Source organism: Fukomys damarensis, unplaced genomic scaffold, assembly GCF_012274545.1.
Source record: "Fukomys damarensis isolate Sample0158 unplaced genomic scaffold, DMR_v1.0_HiC HiC_scaffold_33, whole genome shotgun sequence".
NCBI classification, from domain to species: domain Eukaryota; kingdom Metazoa; phylum Chordata; class Mammalia; order Rodentia; family Bathyergidae; genus Fukomys; species Fukomys damarensis.
In genome coordinates this window covers 51,290,351-51,305,051 of record NW_022900945.1, presented here as the reverse complement: position 1 = coordinate 51,305,051, position 14,701 = coordinate 51,290,351, and the positions used below count along the sequence as shown (strand labels likewise).

Genomic DNA, 14,701 nt, shown 5'->3' with positions numbered 1-14,701 from the left:
AAAAAAAAAAAAAAAAAAAAAAAAAAAAGAGTTCCTACTTGGTTTATCTCCAAGAAAAAGTGGTTCCAGCTACAGCATCACAGTGGGGGAAGCTGAAGACAAGGCCCTACTGTAGGGCATTGCCTTGGGGACCGTCCTGTCTGCTGTCCCTGAGACCAGGCCCTAAGTAGTGCTCTGCGGAGTTTTCTTCCCTTCCCCTGACCTCACTGTGGACAGCCACGGTAAAAGCCTGTTCTCTAGCCCAGAAGCTGGGCACAATCGGTGCAGAGTTTTAGAAAGGGAAACTAAAACATACCAAATCTTGGCAGGCAAGAAACTTGCAGCAGGGTACTAACGATCTCGACACACTGTCAGCCTGCTGCAGCTAGGGTGTTTCCTTTAATAACTTTTATATGAAAATATCCACATTTTCCTTCTTTGTTTTCGGTGGCTAAAGTTATTGCAATTTTCTTTCATAAAACAATTCTCATCCCTCCACAGCCCATGCAATTGCGCGTTTCCCAGTGGGTCACTGTGTCGCACCCCGGCCTCACTCTTTCCTCCTCCTCGGGGCTCCTGTTCGGCTCCAGCCCCTCCTGCTCCAGCGCGGACCCTGCAGACCCCTCCATCTCAGTCCGGCTGAGCAACCAGAGCTCCAGCGGCCTCTGCGACCTGTCCCAAGGGACACTGAACAGAGATGGGGGGGTGCAGAATAAAATATTGGTCAAATTAATTTTCCCCCTTGCAAAACCTTTCAGCTACAGTATTTTCAACTCTCAGAATTCTCTGCAGGACTAGCCTCTCACAGACGGCAAAAGCGTGGAGATGAAGACCAGGCACATGACAAAAGCAGAGCCATTAATCAGGGTGTGAGAGGGAAGGCGGCAGCCGCCCTGCATGTTGACAATCTATGGCAGATGGCAGTGGGAAAGGTTTAGGGCAGAAAAACAGAGGCGGCCTCGGATGCACCCCGGCTAGAAGCTGTGAGGTGAGGAAGCTGCCAGTGAGCTCAGGCTGGGTTCAATCCCCACTACCGGAAAACGAAGTAGGCCTCCTAGGTAGGGTGCATATTTGGCTTCCTTTGGTTGTTCCTAAATTGCATGGAGGACAAAGAATGCTGTCAGCTATTGATCAAGTTCCGCCCACTCGAGGCAATTCTTGGGGAAGCTGTTAACTTTCCAGCTTCTTTTTAAACTAGAGATAACAGCCTGACTTTCTAGAAGTCTGATTTACAGCATGCTGGCTTCCTGGGGTGTTTGTTGTAGATAAGGGATTGCAGATTGTGGCTCAAAGCTCTATCTTTATAAATGGTCTAGGCGGTGTATTTAGTCTCCGAAATGTACTAATTCAGGCAGTTCTGACCCAGCTTTCCTGAGGCCTCCCTCCCTTAGCTCTGGGTCACCGACCGGGCAACTCCGGGCCTCCGGCTTCGGAGACAGGCAAAAGTCAAGGCATTTAGGCATCACTCCGTGGATGAGTTTCCAAGGAGACCAGCAACTCAGTTTGTTGCTCTATTGCTCAGGTTGACTCTGGGATTTGGAGCGTGTCCAGTCACATTACAAAAGGCGTTGGCACCGAGAGCACCTAGGGAGAGCTCACTCTCCATTACAATGATGAGAGAGAGCGTGCACAGTTGGCCAGCAAGTGAAAAGTTGGTGGTTCGAGCCCACCCAGGGACATCAAGGGAAATTTGTGGTTTGATCTAAAACCTGATACCTTACTTACCTAACTCCTATGATCTAGTGGCTGCCTGTCATCCCCTGGCCCCCCATCTCTGTCCAGCACCACCACCACCAAAGGAAAAACGTCATGTAATCTAAGCATGACATCCGGGGAAACATTTTGTTTAGTTTTGCTTCTTACGTGGCCTTGGGCTAGCAGCAAGCTTTTTGCACCTCGATTTTTTTTTCAATGTAATATGAAGGTATCACTAGTAGTGTGTGAACAGTAGTCCCTGAGGGCTGTGCCTCGTTTTAGTAAATGCTCCATCTATATTAGTAGAATTGGGATCATCATTATGTTCTGAATTATTTTTAATGAAAATATTTCTTCTTTTGTTGTACTATTATCTAACCCTGTATATGTTGTTTTTGAAATTAATTTCGTTCCATGATTTTATAATTATAAACAATGCTTTAGTTAGCATTCTCATACAAGTATCTCTTCTACTTGTATAAGAATTTTTATAGGATAGGGTCCTGGAAATGCTGTTGCCTTATCGTCGTGGTTATGATTTTTTAACCTAAGTGATAAACCCTATAAATTTGCCTTCCATAGGAGGGGGACACCACTTATGTTCCTATTTAGTTTTTAACTCAAAGAATCCTTCTCTTCATACCCTTGCTAGCACAACAAATTTCTGTACATCTGTGATGTTCTAATAAAGGAAGTGCTGCTCTCGGGGCTTAAGGGGAAGCCTTCTTCTCTCTCTCGTTCATATATTGGTAATTATTTTCTCCCATCAGTGGTATCAGTGTGGATTTCTGGTATTGATGTCATGAAATGAATATCTGGAAACAGTCTCCGTTGAGGAGCAGTTGACAGGGGTCCGCTCTTGAGTAGTAACACATGACCACTGAGCTGGTCTATCCCACCTTCTTTTGATTTCTAACTATTCATTCCTACTAAGCCCACACTTCCTGGTGGACATTTGTTGGGTGGGCAGCCCTAAGCTCAAGATCCTGGGCCCTGGACTGGGGCCTCATGTCCACATATCCTTCTTAGATTTGCTGTTTCTTGTCCCAGTAGCCTAAACCAGGTTTTTTTTGCACCGGGGATGGAACTCTAGACCGTGCGCTTGCAAGGCAGGGGCAGCACCATTGAGCTAAATCCCAGGCCCCAATAAACCAGTGTTCAGTGTATGTGTTGTGGATGTCCAAGTTCTAGCTTGTTAGTACCAGCTGCTCTTTAAGGAATCTGGTGAATTGGGAACATTTCTCAGTTCCTTCTTGCTTTCAGACCTCACTTTTGACTCCCACCTTTGGCTACCCAGCCCCCCATCAGCTCCAACCCAGAAGATATTATTTCTTCTACCTGCTTTTTGAGCTCTGAGATCTCAGGATATAAGATCAGCATGGTGTTCCTCTTAGGAAACATACAACCATATGCACATGTAAGCACATGTATACAACAGGCAGGCCAGGAGCCGAGACCTGGTCCTGACTTTATGTATGGTGGATCCTTGACTTATCAAACTCAATTTGTTTCTGAGGGCTGGTTGTAACTCAAGTTGATCAATCGAAGACTCAGGCTCCTCTACACAGCCTTTAACATCTCTCTCCTGCATACAGGCAGAGCTCAGCGTCCTTAGACAGACACTGGCCCAGGATTAGGAAAGGATGGTGTAATGTTCCTTCCAGAACTCTTTAAGGGTTAAATCTGTATCTGAGAACGTCTGGAAATGGCCAGGACTCAGGTCATAAATTAAAACTAAAATTCCAGTTGTAACCTGAGCTGTTCACATGTCAGGTTGGTCGTAACTCAAGGCTCCACTGTACTAATGGTAATAGGCCCTTTACCACTACCATCCATCAGAGGTGCGGAAAATACTAGAGCAGAAAGGGAGCACATCTCATTTTACCGATAAGGACATTGAGTCTCAGAAAAAAAAAAATAAAGAACTATATCTGAGGTTCTCACAATTTGCTGGTGGAGGAGCCATTAATAAAAATCTTGGTTCAAAACTTCCAACCTAATATTCTTTATCAATTTCTTGTATCTTCTTATGTCTCTCAGATGAATAAAGCTGATTCTGCTTTTCTGGAATCTATTATTCTGTATTCTATAGGTCTATTATTTATTCTTAGACTGTTTTCAAGTAACAACGTTCATCACAATGACAATTAAAATGTATTTAAAATGTATTTAGTTAAATTTTTGTTTGTTTTTGTTTTTTTATTTAAGACATGGTGCTGCTATGTAGTTCAGGTTGGTGTTGGACTCACTATGTAGCCCAGGCTAGCCTTGAATTCATGGAAATCCTCCTGCCTCAGCCTCCCCAAGTGCTAGGATTACAGGCATGCGCCACCGTGCCCAACTATTTTAGGTAATTTTTTTTCCTTGGCATAGTGTTTGGTATCTGTGCTGAAAGATAGTTTTCATGAGAGCAAGGACTGGGCCTGCCTTGTTTACCCTATATTCCCAGTGCCTACATAAAATTTTACCATAAAATACTTCTTAAATATTTGTTGATAAATAAGTGCACTAAATTTACTGAAAAAACAAAATTTAATGTATGTTTCCTACCAAACTCTTTCCCAGAGATCAGCTGATGAAACAAAACAGATTTTGAAAAAGACAATCCTGGATTTTAACTCCAGATCTTCCATTTCCTGACTACACGATAGTGAACAATTTCATTACTCTGCCTATGCCATTATCCTAATCACTACAATAACAATTATGATACTGAATTAATGGAATTGTGATGTGCATAGTATACTTTACTAAGAGTTTGACTGAAAATACACCTCTGCCCATTTCTGGGAGGACTGGCTACTGACCAAGGGACCACTTGTATAGCTGAGGAATTGTTAAATACGCTGAGAAGTTTCCAGGATTATGAGTTTTTCCATACATCACCTTTTTAATTACATGCACAAGCAGAGAGTGGACGCTGCAGTACTGCACGGCATGAGATCGGTTTGTATTGACGGTGCCCTAGGCTGGACTTCTCAGCATCCTGCAGTCGGGCTGGAGACTCAAGAGAGGCACCTGTAACATTAAAGAAGGAATCGCCTCAGGACAGGGATGGGACGCATACGCTGGACAGAGTTTATCGGTGGGGAAAGATAGGGTGGAGGTTTACGAAAATTGGGTGGGAAAAGGAGAGAAAAGGACATACGCATAATATCAAAAAATGCAAGAAGTATTCTAAATTTGCTTTTTAAAAAAAACCTACCATTTTCTTAACCTAGCACCAAGAGGAAAGGTCACCAACATCAGTAACACCTGGGCCATCATTACTCTGTATCATGAGTGGTCCTCAAGGTGGGAGGGAGGATTAAACAAATCTGAGATCCACCGTGGCGTTTTCAGATGGTTCAGTTATGGCTTCCAATGTGCGGTGAGGCCAAAGAGGCTGCCTCATCCTTGTCCAACTTGCCTTTCCCAAGTGTCCTCAAAACAGATCATCATCATCATCACCATCATCATCTTCGCCATGATTGTCACTGCTACTATTTGATTTTTTGAGGCAGGGTCTCACTATGGATTTAAGGCTGGTCTTGAACTCACCGTATAGCCCAAGGTGGCCTTGAACTCTCTCAACAATGCTCCTGCCTCAGCCTCCCAAGGGCTGAGATTATAGGCCTGCGCCACCACACCTGGCTGAGAGATTTTTATTAAAAGTTTAATCCACAGAAGCAGCTTCGCCGTGATGGGTGATTTACAGTCAGAGTGGAGATGGAGGGGCATCTAGATAAGTCACCTCCTCGGGCACCGGGTGATTCAGTGTTCACTGAGAGACGTATGAGGTAACAGGAAAGTCGTGCGTGTTCCCACCGGTCCAGGAAGGAGACACCACCAACAAGATGAAGATTTCCGTCCACATACCCGTGAAGATCAACAACTTGGGGAGTGCGTGCGTTGTTGGCTAAAATAAAGCCAAATTGCTCTGAATGATTTAAAGTAATTCGTAATGACAAATTTTAAAAACCAAAGAAATTCAGGGAGGTTTTCTGAAACCCCTTCCCCTATCAAACCCAGGGTTGCTTTATCACCAAGGTATATCTCCAATAAAATAAATAATTTTATTTTTTCTTTTGAGACAAGATCTTGCTAAGTTGCTAAGACTGGGCTTAAACTTTTGATCTTCCTGCCTCAACCTCCTAATTAGCTGGAATTACATGTGTGCACCACTGTGCCTGGCTCAGGGAGATCATAGAAGAAAGCCCAAATTAGGTACGGAGCTGGCTGCAGACCCTGAAAGCCACTGGCAGCAGCAACCTAATTCTGATTGTCGAGGTCTCCGAGCACAGTGTCTCACCCACTGCAGGACACAGCAGAGCTCCAGCATCCTCAGGTCTAGTCTTACATCCCTTCACTACCCTCTCAGCAGATTACTTCTTCTCTAAGGGATGATCCATCCTTGCCCTCTGCTGGAGATTTTTCTCATGAAGAGCCCACTGACCGCCTGGTTTGTGTTTAAAAGGTTGAGAACTGAATAAGGACAATAAAAAAGGAGACAAGTTGTTAAAGGTAAAGTACTACCGTTCTATCTATAATTTTGTTATACATGTTTTTAACACAATTAGAAAGTTTGGAGGAAAAAGTAAGACCTACCAAATGCTGAAAACTTAATAAAATGAAGAAGGAAAAGAAAGAAAACAGCAAGCAACACTATTGTGTTAGCTGGGCATGGTGGCAAATGTCTGTAATCCTAGCAGTCAGGAGGCTGAGGCAGGAGGATTGCTGCTATTTCAAGGCCAGCTTGACCTATACAGTGAGACTCTGTATCACAAAACAAAAGAAGGAATTATTATGTCTTCCTCAGAGACAGAGTCCTAGGCTTCAAGGATCGTACAACAGCATCTCCCAACCAGAAGTGTTTACGGGCCTTGCTTCTTCTGACTGGTCTGTGGTGGGTCACAGGAAAAGGTGACCGGGACAGTGCCTTTACCCATGGCATCCAGACCTGAGCAAGAGGAAGCATTCTTGGAGTAACACTTTTACTATTTCACTATTTTACAACTACTTTTCTTTATTATTAAAATCATTTTATTACATTAAATATCGGACACCAATAATTTTACTATTTCAAACATTATGCTAATCCATGGAGTAGCTAAAGCTTGAGCTGTTTTATTTATTATTTGGACAAAAGTTGATGACAAAGGATGGATCAAAACATTTGAAGTTAAAAATAATGAGCTAGAACAGAAAACCTCATATACAAACTGATGAAATTTAGAATCTCAGATTGGATCCCAACATGCGGGATTCTATTTTTCTTGGGCGGGAGAGTACAGGGGATTGAACTCAGGTCCTTGTGAGGCAGGTGGTAGAACCACTGAGCTAAATCCTCAGCGTAATGTGGGATTCTTCACCATAGCAAGTAACCGCTTTGACTTTAGAAATGACAATGACCAGATGACCATCCCCCAAAGCCCAGGAGTCAAAGACCTAGTTCCCCCTTGGGAGCTGTTGGGAGGTGGTGGAAACTTTAAGAGGTGGACTTAAGTAGAGTTTTAGGATTGTAGAGAGCAGGCCCTTGGAAGGGAGGTGGGATTCTGGCTCCTCCATCTCCCTTCTCTCCTGCTCCCCTGTCTGACTGCACAGTTTTGATCTGCCAGACATTTCCCACCGTGAGGTGTTGCCTCCCTCCACCGACCCTACCTAAAAGCAATAGGCCCACCAGATTGCAGGCTAAGAACTACTAACCTGTGGAGCAAAATAACCTTTTCCTCTTTATAAATTGATTATATTGACAGAAAGCTGACTGACATACCTTAAAAAGAAGAACTTCGGGAATAGATGAAGAAAAGACCAAAAATAATTATTTTGAAAACAGAAAGGAACCAAATACTGTGCCCACTTATAAAGCATAAATTAAAAAATTTCCCCTCTTCATAGCTATACTTTGTAGCCCAGGGTGGTCTCGAACTCATAGCAATCCTCTTGCCTCAGCCTCCCGAGTGCTGGGATTACAGGTGTGCACCACCACGCCCAGCCAGCAATACTTATCTTATTTTTCACTTTATATGCTTATTGATGTCCAGAAATCAATCTGGAAATCACCTCACTTGAATTTTAAGAGTCCTATTTTGTCCATATGTCAGAGAAAAATAAATTATACCTATTCCTCAGAAAAATAATTTCTATTATACAATGAAACAAATTACTGAACTGTGAGGGAAATAATTATGTTAAGTAACATCATTTAAAGGAGAAAAGAGGCAATGGTATCTACTGAAAATGTTTATTGCCCAAGGAAGTAATTAGCATGATTAGTTATTTAGAGGAGACTCCTTGCTGAAAATCTGAGTAATTCTGTTGATTACTACTAATAATAGACTTGAAACCTCCCATGACTTTAAACTAATTTTCTAGGGTGGGGATAAAAGTTTCAAAAGAGAGTAGGACTCACATTTGAGTGGGTTTCTACTTTACACAGATAATGCATAGTCTCCCTTAATGTTTAGTTCGGAGAAGCTCTAAGTAGTGTCTGACATTTGGTAAACTGGGGAAGAGACCTACTGAGCACTGATGTTCATATATAGTTTCCTGAAGGAACTTGGCTTAGTTGGAAGAGGGACCTTGTCCTTACTCAGGTAAAAGCGGTTTATTTTGAACCTTTGATAATAATCCTTGAAGGGGAGAAGACTCTTTTCATTGAATCATGGCCATCCCAATCTGTTGGATGGGAGGGCCATAACTATTGCTGTTATTACTGCTCCCCCAAGAGAAACAGTAATAAAAGTTCTCAGTACACAGGCCAGAAATGGAGGCCAATTCCCTTCCTCCTCCCACAACCCCAACACAGAACAACCCCATGAAAATTCAGCTAATGTGTTACTGGTCATGGGGCATAGATGGTTGGGGTGAGGAGTCACCTGTTTACAGACCAGCAAAATGCTCATCCCCTCACTTTCCTGACTCCTAACATTGGCATGAGTCCTGCTATTGGGGGAGACATTTCTGAAGTTACCTTGATGGGATCACTCCAGCGTTGAGAACCGTAGAGGGAGCTAGGAGAGGACCCCTGTACACTCCCGCTGTGTGCACTGCAGCCCTCAGGCATTATCACACCCAGCCTTTCCTTTTTTTTTTTTTGTCATAGGCTGGGCAATGCCGATAACTTCAGGGTGAAATTTATAGTCCTTAGGAAATGAGTCTTTGTCTAACTGATGAATTCAACAGTAAGCTTGGAGTCACTAGCATTTGTATCAATCTTTAGTCTATGGGTTACTTCACTGGTTTTCTAGGGATTTTAAAACAAAGTACCACAGACTGGATACCTTAAAACAACAGAAATTTATTTTCTTGCCCTTTGGGAAGTTAGAAGTCTGCAATCACGGTGTTAGAAAGGCCATCCTCTCCTGAGGGCTCTGGGGAATCCTTCTTTGCCTCTTCCTAGCTTCTTGTGGTTGCTGGGAGTGCTCCTTGGCGTGTATTACTCCAGTCTCTGCCTCTGCACAGTCTCCTTCCCTGTGTCTCCTGCTCTTGCTGTCTCCTTTTATAAGGACACTGTTCATGTTGGATTTGAGACCCACACTAAACCGGTATCATTTCATTTTAACTCATTATATCTGCAAGGACCCTATTTACAAATCAAATTCACGTTCTGAGGTTCCGGGTGGACGTGAATGTTTGGAGGATACATTTACCCCACTATAATTACCTTTATGAGTTCCTGTTTGTTTCTCACTCATATTTCCTCATGAATGGATGTCAGCACTGCTACTCCTGCTAATTCTCCTGCATTGCCCAGCAACCACTCAGAAGCCACCTCTGCTCAGCCCTTAAGTCCTCAGAAAGGCCCTTCCCAGGTGAGCAAGACACCAGAATCTGGTGATGACCTTTGCCGTATATTACAGAAGTCCCCCTTATTCACAGTTTTACTTTTTCCATGTTACTCACCTGTGGGCCACCAGAGCTTAAAAATACCAAATAGAATGCTGGGGATTTAGCTCAGTGGTTCCACCACCTGCCTTGCAAGTGCAGTGACCCGAGTTTGATCCCCGGTACCCCCCCAAAAAATACCAAATAGAAAATTCCAGAAATAAGTAATTGATACATTAAAATATTTTTGTTAGTGTATTTGCTATAATTGTTCTATGATTTTCTGTTACTCTGCCTAACATAAATTTACTTACTTACTTACTTATTTATTTATTTATTTTTAAGACAGGGTCTCACTGGGTAGTTCATGCTGGCCTTGAACTTACTATGTAGCCCAGGCTGGTCTCACGCTCATAGCGGTCCTCCTGCCTCAGCATTCTAAGTGCTGGGACTACATGCATATGTCCCCAAAACTAAGTTTTTTATTACATTTTTTTAAAAAATGAAGCAGCTGTTGGTACTTTGATGGTGACAGGAGTCAGTGAATCAGAAAATTAATTTTTCTGATATGATGAGTTTAGGACGCTCCTAGGACCCTGTCCAGTGACATTTTTCATAGGTGAGCCAGCCTGTTCATGACAGTGCCCTCAACCTTTTGTGAAGCACCCACAGTGGTTTCAGCTGTGTGTAAATGCAGGACGTGTGTAGAGTGCTTACAACTATGTTGTCTTAGCATCCATCTTTAAGTGTAAGTTTAATTTTCTCGTACCAAAACCAGGGCTCAGTCACTCTGTAGTGGCCCCAGCAGTGGTCAGAGATAAAAATGAAAAGACATCTCTCCCACCTGCAGGTTTGGCTCTTTCTTTCCCACCACTTCCTTTAAATGGACCATCCAGACATAGTCCCATAAGCTTAAAGTGACCATCGCTCAGTCATAGTATGACCTCTTGAAATTTGTGCCTGCTTGCTTGAAAACCATCAACTGAAACCCCCCCCCCGTGCCCAATAATAATAAAGGCCTCTGCCCGGAAGTCCCAACCCCAGGCTCCACTCCCTACTTCCTCTGACCTCCCTGTGTGTGAATTCGGGTTGTGCTGCTCCTTAAGTACTTTTAAATTCTTACACTTTCACATGTGATTGGTGGTGTGGAGACTTAGGACGTGGATCTCCTGCTGGCGCTCTTCTGAGAACAAGGAAGTGTCTTTCAAAACAGTTGTGATATGCAGGATTCAACTGCATTATATACCAGGAGCAGTATCTTCAGAAAGAATTAAAACAGTGATTCGACCAAATGAGCGCTTAGCAGCCCACAGACCCTTCCTTTGGGGCCACTGTCTTTCCCCAGAAGCAAAGGTCCAGGGTGTTCACAGACCGGATAAAGAATCCCACATCTCAGTCAGATCACCCAATTCTAAAATAAAATACCAATTACAAGCTCTCCGAGTGAAGAGAATGTGAACCTCTCGCATAAAGGACATGGGATAAGCATAAACAGAACATTCTTCAAAGTTTTAACACTGACTTCCACAGGAAGTGTTACAGAAAGGAGGTCTGTTGTGAGGTGAACCTGAAAACAGAACTTGGCACAGGATTTGGGTGAAAAACGCCTCTACCTCTTTATCTACCCTGGGTTAAAATTCTGACTCCAGAGCCCGACACGGTGGTGCACACCTCTAACGCCCCCGACTCTGGGAGGCTGAGTCAGGAAGATCACAAATTCGGGGCCACCCTGGGCAGTATAGCGATATGGCAAGACCCTGTCTCAAAAAATAGGCTGAGAATATAGCTTAGTGCAAAAGCCTTTGGGTTCAATTCAAACTCAAGGACCGCTGAACGGGAGACTTTTTTCTTCTTTTTCTTGACATCAGGGATCGAACTCGATTCTCAGTGCTTGCAAGGGAGGAAGCAGAACCACTGAGCTAAATCCCCGATCCGGGAATGGGGGAATATTAAAAAGCAAATAAAAGACGTGTTGAGTATTGGTAAAGGTACAATACAGTTGTTCTTCAAGAAGGAATCTCAAAACTCAGGAAGGAGCGATCGGCGACTGCGAATCTGAGTCCGCTGTTCCCGGGTCGTTAGCGGATCTCTCCGGACCTCGCGGCCTGGGTCTGCAAACCGAGGCCGTACGGACGCCGGGGGGTGGCTCGGCTTGGGCTGAGTCTCCGTATTTTAAAACAGAAAACTGCAGCGACCCGGCGGGCAGGGCCTTGGGCGGAGGCGGGCGGAGGCCGGATGGGGCCGCAGGCTCGGGGCTGGGGAGTCGGGGTCCCCGCGCCCCCGCGCTCGGCTCCTGAGGCTCCGGCTGAAGCCCGGGACGGGCGGATCCCGAAGTCGGAGCTTGGGTGCGGAGTCTTCGCTCCGCCAGCAGCCGGAGCCCAAGGGAGCCGCAGCCTCCTCGCCTGGGGGATCCGGGGGCTTCCCGGGGCTTTTTGTCCGTAGAAACTTGGAGCAGTTTCCTGTATTGGAAACTGAGGCGGGACGGAGCACCCAAGATTTCTAGGAAGGCGCTAAAGCACGGCACCAGGAGGTTTCCGTAGTGTAGTGGTTATCACGTTCGCCTCACACGCGAAAGGTCCCCGGTTCGAAACCGGGCGGAAACAAGAGTTATTTTTTTTCCCCAGGAGCAAGTTTTCTTCAACTGTACCATGGGACGTTTCCGTAGTCCAGCGGTGATCACTTTCCCCTAATCCACCAAAGGTTTTGGACCCAAACAAGGTTTTGCTTCTTTCTTCCTCTGGAAAGTGAAAGCTTTCCTTAACCCTTTTAATCCGGATGGTCCAGGACAAACAACTTCTCAGTCCTGACACTGGCAAACCAGCGCCCACGCTCACGCGAGTCTGAGCGAGGCCAGACCCGCTCAGCCCAGGCGCTGTACCGGGCGAGGCCGAACTGGGTCCCAGCAGAGGAGGCGAGGAGGGAGGTGAGGGGTTAGGGTTAGGGGTTAGGGGTTAGGGAGGGAGAGGGAGGACAAGGGAGGGCAGGGAGGACAGGGGGAGACGAGCAGACGGCTTCTAAACCCAGTTCCACCTGGTGCTAGTGAGGCTCCTGAGCAAGAAAAGAATGATCACAGGTCACACTGTTCCTGTCTTTTAAAGACTGGCGACTCCCAGATCCAATTGTTCTCCAGGTTCCTCAGTTTGATTTCTTAGGGAAAACAGGGGAAGGTAATTTTTGTAATAGTTGAACTGCACCAAAATACCAATGCAGTATGTCAGCATTTCAACCATAAGTATTTTAAAACATAGTCCTCCTATATCTGTAAGTCAGCGTACTATCTTTGAAATTAGATTCCACCAATTAAATTTTTTCCTTTTTAAAAAACGGCACCTGTACAGCCTGGGAAATGTAGCTCAGCGGTGCCATCGCCTGCTTTGCAAGCTCAAGGTGAGTTCCATCCCCCGTAACAAAACTAAAAAGCACAGGTATTGGTACACTTTAGGCATACATGATTGCCACGGCCACTCCAGTGGAGTCTGCGTGACAATGCCGGTCACCTGGCAGAAACCAGACCCGAGGTATCGTCCCCACGGGGTTAAGCCTCCTGGAAGTCCTTGGCACACACCGCATGCGAAGTCAGCCGTGAAGAGAATAGCTGGCCTCTCTGCCTGCAGTTTGGGGACACTGGGTTCATTTATAATTCTGTTCTATTTTGTCTTTATTACTATTTGTTCATTATCTGTAGAATTGTATTCTGGGCCCAGGAAAGATCAGGAACAATTAGATGTTCCTAGAGATGGGGAGGTGTTGGGGCACAAGAGGACGGGGGGCCAAAGTGCTGACCCTGAGCCCCGGACTGTGAAGTCCTGAAGGTGATCCTGAAGGTGACATGCTGAAGCCAGTCCTTTGTTTTACAAACTTCCCCTTCTGACTGCGTATAGGTGTGGTCTCACCTTGACCTTGTGGTCTTAGCTTTTACAGTACTATTGTCTATCTTTCTCATGCCTGCCTGTGACTGGAATCACTCTTGAAGTGTGCCCTTGAAACTAGTATATATATACATCTAGAGTTAGAAATAAAATTGCAGCAGCTACTACCTTCACTACTCAGTGCTGTGTGGTTTCTGACTGTCGCCGCCGAACCTGCTCCCACCTTTCTGAAGATCCCTGTTCTCCTCGTGAAATCCAGTCTTTGCTCCCCTATGGTCGGTAGCACATGATGTTAACACTCATTGTAGGAAATTTGCACCTGTACATGGTACATCCTGCCCCTTTTTTTCCATGTCTCTTCTCCCCTTAACCCCCTCATCACTTTGTATAAAAACTTTGCTTCCATTTTTCCTTCTGTTTTCACTTTTTTGTCCCCTCCTTCCTTTCCCCTTCCCTCCTCCCTTGTTCCCCTTCCCACTTGAACATTTTCTTCCCACTTCCCAAAGTCTATTATACATTTTAGTCCTTATTTCCATTTTCTGTTTCTCACACCAGAGAAACAATGTGGTATTTAAACGTGTGTCTGACTCACTTCACTTAAGAGTATGGTCTCAAGGTGCATCCATTTAGCTAGAAATGGCTGAGGCCCATCCTTCTTTATGACAGAGTAGTACTCCATTACAGAAAAAATTATCCTCTTTACTCATTCATCAGTTGATGGGCATTTGGGCTGTTTCCAAGATTTAGCTTTTATAAACTGTACTGCTATAAACATTGGTGTGCATATATTGGTGTGGTATGATGCTTTTAATTCTTTTGGGGAGATGCCAAGAAGAGGAATAGCTGGGTCAAATGGAACCTCTAGTTTTATTTTTTTTAGAAATTTCCACACTGATTTCCACAGTGGTTGTACCAATTTACACTCCCACCAACAGTGAAGTGTTCCTTTTTCCCCCGCAGCCCAGCCAGCTTTTGTTACTGACAGCAGCCGTTCTTTCTGGAGTGAGATGGAATCTCAGCATTGTTTTAATTTGCGTCCCTCAAATGACCAGTGAAGTTGAACATTTTTTCATATCTTGATTTGCTGTTTCTACCTCTTCACTGAGAAGTATCTTTTTATTTCAGATGTCCATTTTTGAATTGGTTCTTTAAATTTGGGGGGGTCTCTGATTTTTTATAAATATATTCTCGATAATGATCCTTTATTTGGTGAATAGCTGGTAAAAAGAAAATATTTTTCTCGTGCTATAGGCTGTCTCTTCACTCTGTTTCCACCAATTAACTATTTATTGATGGCAAGCACTGCTAATCCTTTAAGGTCACATATCCCTTTGACTTCTTCCCCAGTCCCC

At 44.5% G+C, this 14,701-nt stretch overlaps 1 non-coding gene across 1 annotated transcript; it reads left to right on the top strand.

Annotated features, from left to right (window-relative positions):
• The first annotated feature begins 12,010 nt into the window (after window positions 1-12,010).
• Trnav-cac lies at window positions 12,011-12,083 on the top strand. The gene has a single exon. It is a non-coding gene; the product is annotated as a tRNA-Val (tRNA).
• The last annotated feature ends 2,618 nt before the right edge of the window (window positions 12,084-14,701 follow it).